The sequence below is a fragment of the Buteo buteo genome, chromosome 16 (genome assembly GCF_964188355.1).
Source record: "Buteo buteo chromosome 16, bButBut1.hap1.1, whole genome shotgun sequence".
Lineage (NCBI taxonomy): Eukaryota > Metazoa > Chordata > Aves > Accipitriformes > Accipitridae > Buteo > Buteo buteo.
In genome coordinates this window covers 28,201,420-28,219,017 of record NC_134186.1, presented here as the reverse complement: position 1 = coordinate 28,219,017, position 17,598 = coordinate 28,201,420, and the positions used below count along the sequence as shown (strand labels likewise).

The 17,598-nt window shown below is 39.3% G+C and overlaps 1 protein-coding gene across 6 annotated transcripts in view; it reads left to right on the top strand.

The window, feature by feature from the left end:
• Positions 1–17,598, top strand: part of SHANK2 (SH3 and multiple ankyrin repeat domains 2) — a 360,490-nt gene that overhangs the window by 257,817 nt on the left and 85,075 nt on the right. The gene's annotated exons all lie outside the window — the stretch shown is intronic.

Here is a 17,598-nt window from a genome sequence, read left to right as displayed (position 1 = left end):
CCAGATTCTGCTTCCACGCATCCAAGACATTTGTAAAATCTTTGCCGTTTCATTAGATTGAGGTCAAAGCCTTGTTTGTTAGTGAGCGTAGAAATGCTAGCAGTAATACTTGGATGAGCATGAAACTTGAACAGAAAACTCGTGATGCTAGTGGGGCAGTTGTCCCCGTTATGGTGTGAAAGGTGTTTGTCACAAAAGAAATTCAGTGATTTTCTCATCTGTACTACAGCATTCTCGTGATGTGGTCACATTAGCTTGATGTGAAAAATTTTGCCCCTTGGTTGAGTTTGATACGGTGGTAAAATTGGCGGTGTTGCTGCAGCTTTGCTGACATGAAAGAGCTTTTGTTTGCTTAGCTAGTTTATGCTGTTTGCTCAAAGAGATGGTGCTCTCATGCCAGCAGAAAAGCTCCTCTTGTCAGCATTTACTGTCTATCTGCTAAGAGGACTCTGCTGACACAGCACCGGTGCTATAAACCTTATAATACAATACACACAAAAATAAACTGAAAATTAGAGAATAATGAAAGAAGTTTTAGGGAAAGTACAGCTCAACAGTAAATAAGTTGTAGATTCAAGTCTGCTTCATGCTGCTGTTCCGGTAGGGTTTAAGAGAGGCTCGTTTTCCTACCTCTGGGAAAGAATAGAGCATGAACTAGAGCATACAGGCAGGAGAAGCTTCTCTGAACTTGTAATGCTTTTGTATGGAAAGGAGGAGGGAAGGAAAAGCTTGAAAGTATAAGAATCAAATGGGAAATCTGAAGATGTCGTATGAAGCAGTCTATTTTCATACCATTGAGGTTATAAATAAATGAATAAAAGAATTATCTCAAAGTCTGCTCATGTCTGGACAATGTTCATAGACCTATTTAAAATAAGGAAAGGGCTTATATCTCAATTACTGATCTCTAAGAACATGTGAAGTTCTCTGGTGATTTAATGGTCATCTGGTACTTCTCGGTATATTTTCAGAAGGAAAAGTGGCAGTAGAGATTACTTACTTCAAGATTTAAGATTAAAGGAAAACAGGTTTCACTATAAAAGCTAAATTTGCAGTTCCAGTGGATGGCAAAAAACATGATTTATACTGAATTGTACTCAGCATGTATGCTGGTTCTTTTCTGCTTATGTGACATAATCAAGGGTATTTTGAATACACTTCAGATGTGATCTGACTTACTAGAGTATGTTTCAGATCATGCTACTTTTTACAAAGCGTATTTGCTTTGTATGAAATATTTATGCATCATTCTACACAAAGATTTGTTAGTAATATGTAATGCAAAGTGTTGAGTCTTTGGCTATATTAACATCTTCCATTTTAGCTAGCAGTAGGCTTGCTAATTTAGGTATTTTAATGAATGAGTCATAACCTTTGTATAATAGCACCAGAATTATAATTGTCATTTTATTATATCCACTGATGTATTTTTAGTAAAAAAACTGAGTTTAAGGCGGGGAGAAGTGCACACTTACGTACAAAACAGCAAAAAAATAATCTAAACTCTTAGTGGGTTTTGTTAAATACTTGGTATGGTGTTAAATGTGAACAATTTTGCAGGATTTGGAGATCAACTATATAGATTTTTATATCACCTTTTCATCAGAGATTTTACAGCTCTCCTTTCAGTTATCAATTTTAGGTATTCAGCATGGTTTCATGTAATAGCCAGTTTGTAGACTAGTGGAATTCACTTTAATAAATGTGTATGCCAGATGTATTATACCCTACTACTGTATTTTCTTCAAATATATTTAATGTTCTACTTATCATTTGAACTTTGGATGGATTTGCAAATTGCTGGTTGGTGAGGTTTAAAAATACTTCAGATGTAGATCCTAGATTGAGAGTGGCTTTTTATTCAGAGATCATTTCTCCCTCTATCACACACAGGAGTCAAGGAAAATGTTTTGTTATTTCCAAACGCAACAATCATCCTTTTCAGTCTTCTGAGTCTTAAAGGTGCCACGACAAAAATTGCTGTGCTTGTAGATAGGTACAGCAAAGCCTTTACTATGACTAGCATGTATTCAGCTGAAAGGTATTTTTGCAATTCTCTTTTATTTAGGACTAATGGTGTAAGAAAAAATATTTGTCACAGTCATTACCTTACAACTGAACACCAACAAAACAAGTAAGTAGCACCTAGAGGTTAGCAGATATTATAGAAAGTGACTTCTATTTTGAACAGTCAGTTTTTGCTAGCTTAGCTGCATTATATGCCATGGCATCTCAAAGATTTTTCCAAAGAATTGTTTGTCTAATTTGTGTTGTACAAATAGGGAAAAAGCTTGATTGTCTGGAAACATCAGGGTTCTTTTCTGAAGGATGCTTGCCGCTTAATTGGTTTCCTTATATTCTGATGCGTAATTATTTCCTCATACCCCGATAGGTTTTGATGTCTCACTTTAACTGTGAAGTACCACAGGCGTTGTATAAATAAAAGTAAATATCCAAAGGCAATCTATAAATACATCTTTACCCTTAGACATCTGCACAGGATCTAGGTATCTTGGAATTCTCAGGCAAAATGTTGTTAGAAATCCTGGTCTCAACAAAACAGTCAGTCTGTTTTATAATATAATGATTCCGTGAAGCAAAAAAATATTATGTTGTTGCAGCAAAAGCCTATGCAATATTGAGAAATACAACTAAGGGGTTTTTCTGTCTTTTTTTTTAATGGGCAGGCAAGTATAGCAATCGTTGTGTTTACAGCAGTAAGCATGATAATCCCTCGTTTGGCAACACATGTCTAGTAGGTACATCGGACTTCAAGAAAAATGTGGATCATGTAAAGAAAGCCCAGAGGAAACCCAGAACAAAATTAACCTCATGTTATTTATTTTTTTTTTTAAGATGGAAGTTACGGTCTGCTGATAGCATTACCTAGAGTTTCCCCCTATCAAAGCCACATGCCACTCTGGCTACAAGCCTGAAACACCTACGTTTCCAGTCAGGCTAGAGCAGCCAGTCTTTCAGGGACTGACTTCTTGGAGAATGGCTGGGGAGGAAGTCAAACAGACTTGAGAAATATTTTTTATCTACTTTCCGGCCCCGAGACTAGTCTCTTTTAACATAGAAGCTTTTTTTAATACACTAATACCTGCTGAGAAAGGGAAATACTGTGCCAACCTTTTGAAAAGTTTTCACATTTTTTATTTCATGAAGAAAATTATTTGTTGATTGAAAGATACTTAAGGAATCAGAGCATTCTGCTAGTATATATAGTGGAATCTTCTTTACTAGGGACTGGTGAGATAAACCTCTGCCACATATGATTTAGGTAGAATTGATCCTATTGCAACAGGAGGCAGATTGCAAGATCTCTCTAGGTTTCTTTCAGGCATTTTTCTGCTTCTCTTATAAAAAATTCTCTGCAACTCATCACATTATACACTTTCCTTTGCTCAGAAGATTGCTAGAAAATTATTTATTTATTTTTCAGATTGGTTTTTACCATGCGGTAGCAGGCTTGATGATAATAAGGCATATGTGTCCTGGAAGGCAAGTTTAATTAGTGTCTGAAATAATGTCCCCTTAGTAGCTACTTTCTTTTTTTCTGACGCTAGGTGAAGAAAGAGTCTGTCCGTGTTGCCCACCAAAGAATACCAGCAGTCCATAAGGCATTGCTTTAACAGCACGATATGTAAACTGAAGCAGGAAAAGATAAGTTTTTTATTAGCAAGTGTTTTTTCTGGAGAACTCACTCAGATTCCTGACATCTGCTAGAGAGAAAAAGTTAAGAGGGGTTCATGTACTGTGACTCATTCCACCGTTTCTGACAGAAAAGTTTGCAAACCCTCATGAATTTTGTATTTTAGTAGGTTACTGTGTTAGAATTTTATGGGAGGGAAAATGACTGTTCAATGAGTAGGTAAGGACCCTGCAGAGGAAGATGATGGGATGGTAGCCTTCACATACTTAACTGGTTCCTCTTCTGTTTCCCCGCCTAACGTGTTTTGGTTTGGGGGGGCTGGTTGGTTGGTTTAATGTGGGGCTCATTTCTGCAAGAACCTGAAAAGATTCAGTGTTAAAAAACTCCCCAAAGTAGTCTACGAGAGTGTGCACTGGATCTTGCTTGCAATTAAATATACCCAGTAGTGAGATAGAGACATTGTGCCTGTCTCTGAATCCTTTAATATCCTTGTCTGTTACTTAACATGAAATCTTAGTTAAGCTCCCATTTGTCCCTATCACTCCTTTATAGAATTGCTTAGTCACATCTGAGGGCTTAACCATTTCTCATGACCAAACTCGCTAAATTTTTATGTTCATGAAGTGATTTTTTATTACAGGACATATTATTATAGGAAATACACTGCGCTTGAGTCTCATCACAGATATTCATAAATTGAATCTTAAGGTTGAGGATTTTGTGAGAGCGATGGTTAATAAATGAGAGAATTATTATTAGCCTAGCAGGTTAATTTAGCTATACGAAGTATCTGACCACAGGATTCACAGAGTTTCCTCCCATGCAGGTCTGAGTGTAGTACATCTCATTTTAAAGATGGTTTTTCTACCATCTATATTTACATCCATTCATCAGGAAGCGATATGAGGTAAGAATTTCACTGGACAGGAACAGTTTGTGACATGGTACCAAACACATGTGTGTGAGGTATGTGAGAGTGTGGCATTCCTCCTTCTGTTCAAGTACATGCTTTTTGCAGCCCAGAATTTGTAATTTAGCAGAGGAAACTTCTGTCCGGTGTGATTTTTGCTTCATATACTTACATGAGTAAAATCAAAGGATGAGAAAGAATTTAAACTACATCCCATTTGCTTGGAGATGGAGTTAGAATGAGAGGGAGGAAAAAGGGGGAAGTAAACCCTTAAGTTCATATTTTAAGTTATGTCTTCTTGCCACTCCTACATGGGTTTCTATGGAAACAGAAGCAGAAACTGGGCCATCGGCAGCCAAGAATCCATTTACACTTTAAATTTACTGCTTGAGCAGCCATGCAGTTTTCTTGTCCAAATTAAATCATGATGGAGTAACACATGCTAAGTAAATTGGGGGTAAGATGAAAACACCAAATATTAAATATCCTTCCATGGATACACCAAGAAAGAAATGCACCTTTTTTCTGAAAGACCTTAAAATGACAAGTTAGATTACATTTTAAAAAGAAGGTACTTACATATGGCGTTATAAATACGCATTGAAAGAATCTTAAATAATGCTGTTATGTTCTTCAGGTAATTACATTATCTACTTTAATTAGGAAAGTAGCTAACTCTCTTAGGCAGCTTAGCTGTTCTGTGCTTTGGATGCAGAAAAGGAACAAGTCACACTTTCCTTACTGCTTATCTTCTAATAAATTTCATGGTGAAATTCTCATGCACTACCACAGCTCATGGATGTTGTATAATCACTACTGACATTTATTTATGTCTTATTAGAAGATAAGATTGCTTATCCTGCTTATGATAAAATATTGTCAGATACTTGCCACTGTCAGAAACTTTACTAAAGTTATTAAGTATTTGCTGAAACTCTAATTGTTTGAGTTGATATTTTCTGGTTTAGTTGGTTGTCCCCTTTTTGTTGATTTTTTTTTTTTAATTCTGGTGAGTTTTGATTAGAAAAATGATAGTGCTCTTATGCTTTTGAGTAAGAAGTTTTCTTTTGAAAATATACCCAAATTATATGCTGTATTTGGTTCTGTTTGTCAGTTCTTTAATTGCGCTTGTTTCCTCAGCTGGCCTTTCAAAATCTGATGGGAATCTCAGACTTTTTTAATCCAGTGCTAATAAAGCTGAACTGTGGGTACACCTGGTTAGAAGACTGTGAGCGAGGGAGCAGTCTCAACTGAACGATGAGTTGGTAAACAGCTATGAAAGGGAGACAGGAACTAGCAAGATGCAGTGATAACGTAGGGACCAGATGTGTATGAAGGGAAGAAGTTACAGGAAGGAGAGAGGACGAACTAGGGAGAGAAAAAAAGAATGGATAAAGAGAAAATGGGTTGGATCGTAAGGGGTAGAGGAGGTGAAATGCTTAAAGAGTGAAGAAGAAAGAAGTGGGGATGAGTGTATAAGGCAAGTGGGACTGAGGATAGGCTGGGAAGACTGGGACTGGCAGAAGATGGAGGCTAAGCCTGTGCTAAGAAGACTGAGGAATGGAGAATTGGCAAGGAATATGATGCTAGGATAAGAAGCTCTCCTGGGATAAAGATAGGTACAAGGCCTCTTCAGAGCCTGAAATGGCAGCTAAGAGAAATGCTGGAGCAGTATTTAGTCTGTGTTTGGGAACTTTCTTAGCCTATTGCCGTATTTTCCCTGGGTGCTGGACCAAGGGAGAGCTGGAGTCCCAGCACGGCTGTTTGCTCAGCCCTGCGGCAGGTATCTGCACAGGGGCTATAAAAGGGAGACCAACACCATGGATTACCTGCATGGGCCTCAATGTTATGGCAAAATACAAGAATTTGTTTTGTCTTTGTGAACCTTGTTTTCCTTCATCCTTAAAACTATTTTTTTCAAGCAGTTGATGGCTTTGGGTATTGCTGACACCAGCTGAATATGCCAGTCATGAAGGTAGCGAGTGCTGGCACTCAGAGCAACTGTTTTGACAGACCATGACATGTGCAAAGAAAGTGTTCCTCCATTTTGTCCTTCCCCCTGGTCAGGGATAAACCCTTGTGTGAAGACTGTATGGCACAGAGAAATCCCTCTGTGTAGGAATTCAAGAGCTGCTGCTGCATGTGTTTGGTAGTGGTACATGGAGCGTATTTTTCCCAAGAGATGGCACTGGTTGATAGCAGTTGGTGGTTTGTGTTGTCTTGTGGGATGTTTCATGTGTAAGGCCTCACTGACTTCTTACAGCTATGAAGATTAGGGCCTGGTCCCTGTGCCTAATTAGGAAATAGAGATGACTGATGCAGTAGGTTTTAAAAAGCAAAGCAGCAAGTAAGTAATAGTCAGCTACCCTATAGCAAACAGGGGATTTTACATGAAATTTGTGAAGGAACTGGTAGGGGTTTTGTTTTGTTAGCCATTTCCCTTAGAAAAGTAATGCAGGAAGTGCCAAAATATGCAAGCAATAGAGAAACATAGTGCAAGCTGTGGAGTGTTCGTCATTCTTGAGTCATTTCCAGTGCAAGTTATTTACATGTGACGTGGCCACTAATGTAGCTATTGGATGAGAAGATCCATGGACCAGAAATGTAACTGAAGGTAACGGGGGTATTGGGTTTATGTGGCAAGGTTTTGGCAGCAGGGGGGTGGCCTCTGTGAGAAGAGATCGGGGGCTGCCCCCATGTCAGAGCCAGTTCCAGTCAGCTCCAAAATGGACCCACTGCTGACCAAAGCCGAGTCCATCAGCAACACTGGTAGGACTTCTGTCAAAAGGGTAGAAAAAATACTGCACAGCAGTGGTGTGAGTGAGGAGTGAGAAAAAATGCTAGAGAAACAGTCCTGCAGACACCCAGGTCAGAAAAGATGGAGGGGGAGGAGGCGGTTCAGGTGCTGCAGCGGGCATTCCCCTGCAGCCTGTGGAGAAGACGTGGAGGAGCAGGTTGTCCCTCTGCAGCCCATGAAGGACCACAGCGGAGCAGGTATGCACACTGCAGCCCATGGAGGACCCTACGCTGGAGCAGGTGGATATGCCCTGATGGAAGCTGCAGCCCATGGAGATCCCACACTGGAGCAGGCTCCCGGTAGGAGCTGCTGCCTGCAGAGAGAAGCCCATGCAGAAGCAGGTTTTCTGGCAGTAACTGCAGCCTGTGGCAGATCCGGGCTGGAGCAGTTTTTCCTGAAGGACTGTAAGCCATGGAGAGGACCCACACTGGAACAGTTCTTGGAGGACTGTATCCTGTAGGAGGGGCCCACGCTGGAGCAGGGGGAAAATGTGAGGAGGAAGGAGCGGCAGAGGTGAATGGTTCCAGGGAGACCTTGTAGGAGCCTTCCAGTACCTAAAGGGGGTCTATAAGAAAGCCAGAGAGGGACTTTTTATGAGGGCATGTACTGGTAGGACAAGGGGTAATGGCTTTAAACTGAGAGAGGGTAGATTTCGATTAGATATTAGGAACAATTCTTTACTGGGAAGGTGGCAAGACACTGGAACAGGTTGCCCGGAGAAGCTGTGGATGCCCCATTCCTGGCAGTGTTCAAGGGCAGGTTGGATGGGGCTTGGAGCAACCTGGTCTAGTGGACGGTGTCCCTGCCCATGGCAGGGGATTGGAACTAGATTATCTTTAAAGTCCCTTCCAACCCAAACCATTCTATTTTATGAAATGACTGCAGCCCCCACTTCCTACCCCCCATGTGCCACTCAGGAGGGGAGGTAGAGGAATCGGGAGTGAAGGAGTGAAGCTGAGCCTGGGAAGAAAGGAGGGGTGAGGAGAAGGTGTGTTTCGTTTTGGTTTTGTTTCTCACCATCTTACTCTTTTCGATTGGCAATAAATTAAATCAATTTCCTCAAGTCAAGTCTGTTTTTCCTGTGACAGTCATTGATATGTCATCTCCCTGTCCTTCTCTTTTCCATCTTATTTTCTCCCCCTGTCCTGTATGACCAGTGAAAAGAAGGCAAAGGAAGAGAAGTAGAGCTGTGGAATAGTTCTGCTCTTACAGCAAGTAAGAGGGAAAAGCCAGAAGCGCCTGCTGTGTGGAAGGAAAGACAGACAATCCACAGATCTCAGAAAATAGAAATCATTAAATGTGTCCAGTATCAGAGTCACAATAAGTTAGAAATGTTTTGAGAGATGAAATATGAGGATGACTTTACAGACTGTTCTAGCCATCTGAAATACACCACCTGTAAGAGATCTTTATCAGTGGGGGCTCATGAAAACTGTAGATAGATCTGTTAGGAGAAAATCTTGATAACAATGTTGACAGCAAAAGGAAGCAATACAAACTTGTGTTTGAGGAATAGGAAAGAGGCAATTTATTGTTATTACTGCTGGAACAAACAGTACAGCCAGGTTCTTGCTGAAACAGATATGCCAGGGTGTGAAAAATGCTCTAAGTCATTGCAGCTTAGGTGAACTTTAGTGGGATTCCTCTAGAGAAATAATTCAGAATCATGAAATGGTTTTGAAAATAGCCTTAAAGGAAGGATATTACCAGGAGAGGCTTGGGATGTTTGATTTTCTCAGGTTATAGATGGCAGCTCTTTTGGGGGGGACTGAATATCACCTAGATAGCTGCAGGACTATTAGGCATCAAGACTAAACATGCAAAGCACAGTTAGAAAGTTAGCAAAGAAGACTGGAAGAAGCTTACAAGAATACAGAGACACTGAAACCAGGTGCATGAGAACGCAGCAAAACAAGACTTTTGTGAGTGTCATGAAAAGGGTGTAGCAGTAAATATCTATTTTGATAAATAACCGATACATTTAGACAGAGGAAAGTGCAATGGGTTTTATACATTCTGTATTGTAATGGAGGAATTGGGACACCTGATATGGGACACCAAACTGAGCATTGTAGAAATAAAGCTGAATGGTCACGATGGGCAGGAAAACAGTTGTGGTGGGTTGACCTTGTCAGGCTGCCAGGTGCCCACCCAGCTGCTCCCTCATCAACAGGACAAGGGGGGCAAATAAAATGAAAAAGTCTGTGGGTAAAGGTAAAGACAAGATCACTTAGCAATTATCATCACAGGCAAAAGGGACTCAATTTGGGGAAAAATAATTTAATTTATTGCCCATTAAAGTAGACTTGGATGGTAAGAAACAAAGATTAAAACACCTTTCTCCTCACCCCCACTTTTTTTCCAAGGCTCAGCTTCATTCCTTCTTTTCCGACTCCTCGAAGCTTCTCCCGCTCCCAAGTGGCACAGGGGGATTGGGAATGTGGGGTTGGGGTCAGTCCGTGACGGTTCATCTCTGCCGCTCCCTCCTCCTCACACCCGCTCCAGCGTGGGTCCTCCATGGCCTACGGTTCCTTCGGGATCAACCTTCTCCAGCGTGGGCTGTCCACGGGCTGCAGTCCCTTCAGGAGATATCCACCTGCTCCGGCGTGGGCTCCTCTGTGGGCTGGAGTGTGGAAATCTGCTCCGGCGTGGCCTGCTCCCCCCGGAGCACCTCCTCCCCTCCTCCTCCTCTGACCTTGCTGTTCGCAGGGCTGTTTCTCTCACATTTTCTCCTCACTCCTCATATGCCTGTAGAGCACTTCGCCCTTTCTTCCAGACCTTTTCACAGAAGCACCACCAGCTTCGCCGATGGGCTCGGCTGTGGTGGGTCCGTTCGGGAACCGGCTGGAGTCAGCCATGTCGGGGCACGGGGCAGCCTCCACCTCCTCTCAGAGAGGAGGCCTGGGCAGGGACAGCCCGTCCAGCAGGCCTGAGCGGAGAACCCAGAACTGAAAGGCCGAGTCTCTCTAAGAAGGAGGGAAATAAGCCCTGAGCCAGGCTACGGCTTAAATGAGCCAACTTGTTCCTCTAAAAAACAGAAATAAGGATGATACTGATGGTTGGGATGATTTAAACTGCTTTCGTGAGGAGCGAAAGAGCTGAACGTAGTGCTGATGTGACTGTTACTGACCTCTGTGGACGTCAAAATATATGCGGGTATAAAATATATGTGGATTTCTGTAAGATTAGGGAGGAAATATGATTACAGGAGACTTCTAAATCCCAAAGTTACAGAGTCTGTGTGCTCAGTGAGAGTCTCAGGGAAAGGCTGGTCCAACAGAGCAGTTCTGAGCTTGAGCAAGCTTGCGAGCTGCACCAGTTTACGTCAGGTTGCAAAGCAGATACAAGCTAGTTTTTAAAAAAACCCAAGCGATTCTAATATGGTTAAGCACTGGGATTTTAGCAAAACAAGCTTTGAAAAATTAAGAAAATGAAGTAGCACAGTTAACTGGTCTGGAGAGCTTTGAACACAGAGGAGACAGGCTTCTGTCAAAAGCTTGTAGAAAAGAGTGCAGCTTTACTTGCATGAATAAGCTCTTTAAGGAGGATACAAGAGGAAGTAGAGAATCTACAAAGATTTGAAAGGGGATTGAAAAGTAAGGAAAATTAAAAATAGAATGAATGCAAAACAGTCAGAAACTGCTATGATTTGCATTTTGTAAAGCATATTTAAACAAATAACAAAAAAAATATTCATTCTTATTAATATTTGGGATACATACAGCATGTTCACACCTCTCACAACATGTAGTATTACCTCTTCTTTAGGTCTGGAAACAAAAAAGAGTGCTTTGCGTCAGCTTTCAGTAAGGTTCATGTTGTGCATGTGGGTGATTAGGTACCTACTGAAAATGAGCCTGACAAGCAACTACAGAGCTGGTAAACAGTATTTATGTTGCTTGGATTTCTCAGGAGTCCAAGTATAGTCCAGCATGAAACAGGAATAGCGAACATAACATCTGTATTCAAAAAGATAAAATGTGAGACAAGTATAGCCCAGCAGATTTTCTGATGGTCAATTCTGTATGAAGTTTTAAACCAAAATTTTAAAAAGAATAGGTAGGTGACTGAAAATAAATAGGAAGTAAATGGGAAGTGGTATAAATGGTAGTGTGTTTTTTTCAAGCTAGCTTGTGAAGACTAATGAGAAAGAGATTAGCTGGTTTCTTAAACAAGATTAATGCAGGAGAGTCAATCTGTTTGGATTTAAACAAATCATTACTTTAGCATTCCACAGGGAATTATTATTGAAGGTGGAAGAAGATGGCTAAGGGGTCAACTACAAGAAGCTGTGAACAAAATACAGTTTTCAGGAGGGGTAGAGATTATTAATGATTTTGTACCATGATTAGAAGATATTCTTAGATGTTTGCTCATTAAATTCTGGCTAATGTGAAATTGAGAGGGCTTGCTCAGACAGAAGAAAACTCATCATGCAGGGCAGATACAAAGAAGTTGTCAGCTGAATCAGTGGATATGAAAAAGTAAAAGGGCAACGGTCAAAGTTGTGCACCGGTGCTGGGAGCTGTAAACTGGGGACAATGAGGAGGCATGAGAGCCAGAGATACTGGTCTGTGAAGGATGACTGCAGCTGCAAAAATTGTGTAACACGGAAAGGTAAATGCAGTACTGAGCAGCACTGGGTGAGAGACGTTCAGTCATGACTGGGAAGCAGCAATTTCATATAATAACAGCTCGGCATCTTCCCTACCTAATGCCCTCTTTTTCTCAGTCTGAATGCTGTGAAAAGGCATATGAGTTGCCTTGGTCTGTCCATCAAAGAACTATTTTAATTTTTCTTCTGTAACATATACTTCCAATTTAAGCAACAGGAATACCACAAGTTCTCAGAGCACTGCTACACTCTCGAAAGAGCTTTTAGGTCCATCCTGATGACAGCGGGGGCCTCCACACAGCCTAGAACTCGGTAATAGACATATTTTGCTTTTGTTATCATCTATTTACATATCAGCAAAAAATGTGGGGACTTTTGAGTATGTTTCCTTTTCATTTAGGAGGAAGTTCCGATGTCGTGTAATGTAAAATGTGAACAGAAGTACCTGTGCAATAAAGGTCTCTTGACAACAGGTCTCTTGTTGTCACTGTGAATGTCCTCTGTCCTCATAGATTAAATTTTCTCTTGTATTAGACTTCCCATTTACTTTCTCCTGCTAGGTTCATTTTGAAATTTCAGTGAGCTCAAACTCTGGCTAAGAATGGTTGTCTACTATGGTGGTTTGCCTTTTTGCTACTCAGCCTCTTTTTCATTTCCATTGTGAAAGTGGGGGACATTAGTCTTTCTTTCAAGGCACTAAAAGGCATGACTCATTCCTTCTTTGTCTGTTTCTTAACCAGGTTCTACTTCACGGCTTTACCTCGTGCTTTAATAGTCTTTTGCACGGAGCTTGTCAAAAGGGCTTTGGAAATCTGAGTAAACTGTCAGGGAGTTTCAGCTATCTACATTTCATTCTCCTCACATGCTCCAGAATTAGAGTAGACACATGCCGGGGTTATTCTTTGCAGCTTTCCTTTCCTAGCATGCGGTGTGTTTATAGGTTTATCCTTAATTATTTTAATCAGTTTTCCTGTCACAGGTGAACTGAAGTGGACTGTATGCTTAGGGTCGCCACAAATACTTCAAGTTAGAAACAACACTGGCTTCCTCCTTCTGGAGTGGTGCTGGATTTTAATAAGTGCTTATCTTTATTAGTCATTCTTGCACATTTCAAAAGATATGTAAATACTATCACAGTACAGTTAACTTGTTGCTCTCCTAGCTAGAAATGTTCTACACTGTATATGTTATAATTGAGGAAATTATACATCATACAGATTTGTTCCTTGAGTTCAAGACAACTTTTGATAATCATCTTTGCATCTTGACAGAAAAAAACCACAATTGTATCTGTTTTTAGGTTTATAGCTGGTTTGCGTTTTTTGTAAGCAAAAATAAAATAAACACAATTATATGAACATGAGACACAGGAACACATTAATTTGATTCCATCTGCTAAATAATTTTTGTGAATTTAATTGCACCTCGGTTCTTCTAAACACATTAAGACATATGTTCATAAACTAATTGAATGTAGCTTCTAGTCTTGGCAGTAGTCCAATACACTGTTAAATCAACAACAGTGTTCTTAAGAATTATTTCAGTTGTAGTATGTTAAATGTTCTCTTCAGCATTTTCAATTTTGAAAAGCCTGTGACAAAATGAAATATAGGCCTATAAAAAGCAAGCTAAATATCCCAAATTAAATGCTAGTTGCCAATAAGCTTTCTGATTGGAATGTTATTGTTTTGCCATTTGTGTGTTTTGGCTGTATGTTTAACACTGTAGCTCCTTTCAGGTGTTCTTGTTGGGTTGCTGTATGTGGCTGCTGTAGCCTCAAAGAAATTCTTCCTTGGATTTCTAATTTAAAAATTTTTAAACGTTGTACGTTTTCTTATTCATGAGATTATACAGCTGGTTCTCAAGACGTGTTGAAAACCTGCTTTTAAACCCAGATCTTCTTGTTATGAATGTTGATAAATTTTACTAGATCAGTGAATCAGGATAGATCTGTAAAAGACAGAAGACTTTTTTTTTTTTCCTTACTGTTCACCTCCTTATTACTTCAAGTGATCTGCTGAATTTTGTGGCAGATGACTCTTCTAGGACCTGTGCAGTCTGTTAAGATTGACAGCAGTCTGAATAGCCTGTAGTAAAACAGAAAGATAGCATATATTTGCATATAGAATGGGAATTTTAAAGATTTCTCGTATTTCCCAGCAGATTAATTACAGAACCTTTTCTTCCTCTGCAATTAGTAAGCACGTAGAATCAAGAGGAGACGCTGAGCCTAAACTAGCCTGTATCCTTAGTAACACTGTGTCAAAAAATTCAAATAATCTATCATATAACTGTATTACGCAGATAAAAGTGTATTATTGAAAGAGAAGAAATAGAAGTAATTGCTTCCTGGTTTTGAGAGGGGATGCACATTTGAATGTCAAGGCACGTGTTCCGGATTGTGCAGTGAAATTGCAGTAATCTTTATACAGTCAGTATCATTGCCTTCTCTAAGTTGTAAGTTGTAGAAGTGCAACTGGGTGCTTTGCATATCATGAAATTAAAACTCATGTAAATTGCCTTTGAATTTTTTACTGTGTACTGAGTAGGTCTGAGCCTAGTATTAAGTTAGCCTGAATAAACATATAAACAAGTGTTATTAAATGTTGTTGGTATTTAAAGGCCAGGAGTTGCTTATAGTGCTTGGTCACATAAACAAGTTGGTAAAGATACAAGGTTGTCATATGTTATATTTATCTGCCTAAACACTTATGGATTGGCTTATTTTCAGAATAGTTTTAAATAATTCATCCATCAGGTGTATCTTTTGGCCAAAGTATTGCTTATGAGTTACATGATGAGTTAATAATCCTTTCTTGCACAGAATCACAAGACATGCTAAGAAATTTCCTTCTGAATGCGGGAAAAATGCCATAAAGGATGCAACACCCCTGATAGGGCCCACTGTAACTCATCTCTATCTTTATTACTTGTAGTTAACAGATAAAGAATTAAGCCTGCTTCTGCTAGTAACTGATTTAACCACCTTAGCTGAAGAGTAGAGCAAATACTACTAGTTCCATGATGACAGTTTCTAAACCAAAAGGTAAGAAAGAATTACAGAATAATATCAAACTTTTTTGCGGGGGTGTGTATGTCAAGGAGGTATCCAGTCATACTCTCTTGCCCCACGGAAGGATGAAACGAAACCTAATGATATATGAAACACTAGGCATGAAATTGAACTGAAAGCCTTGAAGAAGGATTTGAAGATCAGGCTCTTAAGTATGTCGATGTGTTAACATACTAGAAATAATATAGCAGAACTTCAAAGTAGCATTTCTGAGGGAAGAGGGAGGAAGGAAGAGGGTAATATACTAATAATTCTCCTTATTTGAAAGTTAAAAGGATGCTGAAACAGCAATTGCACTGTGCATTGCATGCTGTTAAATGACAAATAATCTCTTCTACATCCCAATTTTTCCTTAATAACTAACCTTTCCTTTCTCTTCCTGTTAGAAATGTGTATGTAATTCACATATTGTGTGAGTAGAAGCAAAAGTATGTGCTGTTTGCTACAGGCAAAATATTGAATCCAGAGTCCCCTTTTTAACATAGTTTCAGCTTTATGGAAGTTTGCACTTATTTTTATTTTTCCTAAAGCCTGTGCAAGAGGAAGATACAGAAGGAGGAGATGTAAGCACGCTGTTACCCTCAGCACTTTAGAATATGCCTTAAAGGTATCCCCTCTTTTACATTACTGTGCCTCTGGGATATATTGACAAAGCCCCCAGCAGCTGAGATGACCAGACCGGATTGCAGTAAGTGACTGCTAACAGACCGTTTCTGTGTAGTCATCAAATCTCATAAAAAATAAGAAAACTTCCAGGTGTATAACTGGCGTATCTGTGATAAGGTTGCAGAGGGAAGGCTGAGAATGGAGCCTTTCATTGGTTGTTGCTATGGGTTTAAGCCTAGCAATTGTAGTAGAACTTATTGCTGCAGGTTTTGATACTCTGCCTCAAACCAGATAGTTTTAAAACCAGATCATTTCAGGGATATATTTTAAAGATCCATTTTGCAGACAGTTTTATCAACAGCACAGCCAAGCGGTTGTGTTAACGGGATGAAGTTAGCACGAGCATTGTGTGTATACAGATGCCGTTCCTGAGTGCTTTGAGCCAAGAGAATTTCCAAATTAAAAGAAAATTTTAGAATTTTAGCTGAAACACACCTGCATGCTGTTTCTTGAATCATCAGCAGCTGCAATCTTTTTATGCTATGTTTCACTGCATCTGTCCTGTCCTAGTACTGCTTTACATGTTGATTCATTTAGCTGCTTATAATAACAAAAATAATGTACATTTGGAGGGGTATGTGCGTATTCTTAATTCCTATCTGAGGAAATATGATCTTTCTCTACCACATTGATACCACTTATTTCTCATCACATTCTATGTTAACTCTCTACTGTTATGATTTAGAAAGGCTTTAAACTTGTTTTTCAGAGGTTGAAAAATCATGCAAGTTGTGTAACAGGAGTGTTAAACCCAGAGATGGTTGTATGTATTTTTATTAAATATGGGATAAAACCTATCTGACACCAAAAAGCAGATGACAGTGAGTTTATAGAGATATTTTTCTTTATTTGTGAATTTTTAAACTTTAACATGTTTTCTCAATGCATTCTAATTATTCTGAACAAAAGAGCGTTGAGAATATGACAGCTCTCCTTTGAAAGCCATGATACTGCCAAGCTAGAATGAAAGTTCCCAGCTCAGATTCTGCGTGTTTGCTTTCAAGGCAGTATCTGTTACCTGATAATCCATGGGGCAAAGTTTGCTGACAATATTTATTTTGACTTATCTGGTGTCTTGAGCTTGTGGATTTTAAATCATGGTACTTTTAATAGATTTGTAGATTAATTATGTATCTTTAATACACAAAAGAAACATAGTCATGTGATTATTTTTTTCCTAAGTTGACTAGGTATATGAGAATTAGACAAATACAAAAAGAGCCCATTATTACTATGCCATGGCTACTATACTACATCTAACCTATTTATTTTTGCTTTGCATTTAAAGAAAAGTAGTACTTAAAATCTTGTTCAGATGTAGAATGTTTATTAAGCATCTAAAGATTTCTGCATTGAATATGCATTAATAAATCATAAGAATTAATAATTTACAATAGAATCTAGATAAAACATGATTTGGCTTCTACTCAGCTGTGTATTTCAGCACTTTTGTGTTGTGTAACATCCATCTTTACCCAGAAAATGTAACTTAATTCAGCGGCACAGGCAAAATAGAAATGAAAGAAGCTGCGAGACAAGTCTAAGAACTATACACACATTGGCTCCATCAGAATTTGCTCTTTATACTTCACGGTTCCTAATGCATAGCAAAGAGTTAAATGGGAAGGGCCACCAGGAAAAAATACGAAACTTGCATGATTTTTGGGAAACAAAGACGTGACTTTTCTAGAAAACATTTTTTAGTAAATAATGCTGTTAGTTACAAGTGTACAGAGTGCACAATTGCTTGGGTAAATTTTCTGTGCCAGGAAGTTCATGGAATTAAATACATAACTAGATTTTGAACAGAACTAGATTTAATTTATGACCATTGATATCAGAAAATTTAACTGTGCTAAAATGGCAACCTGAAAATCTAATC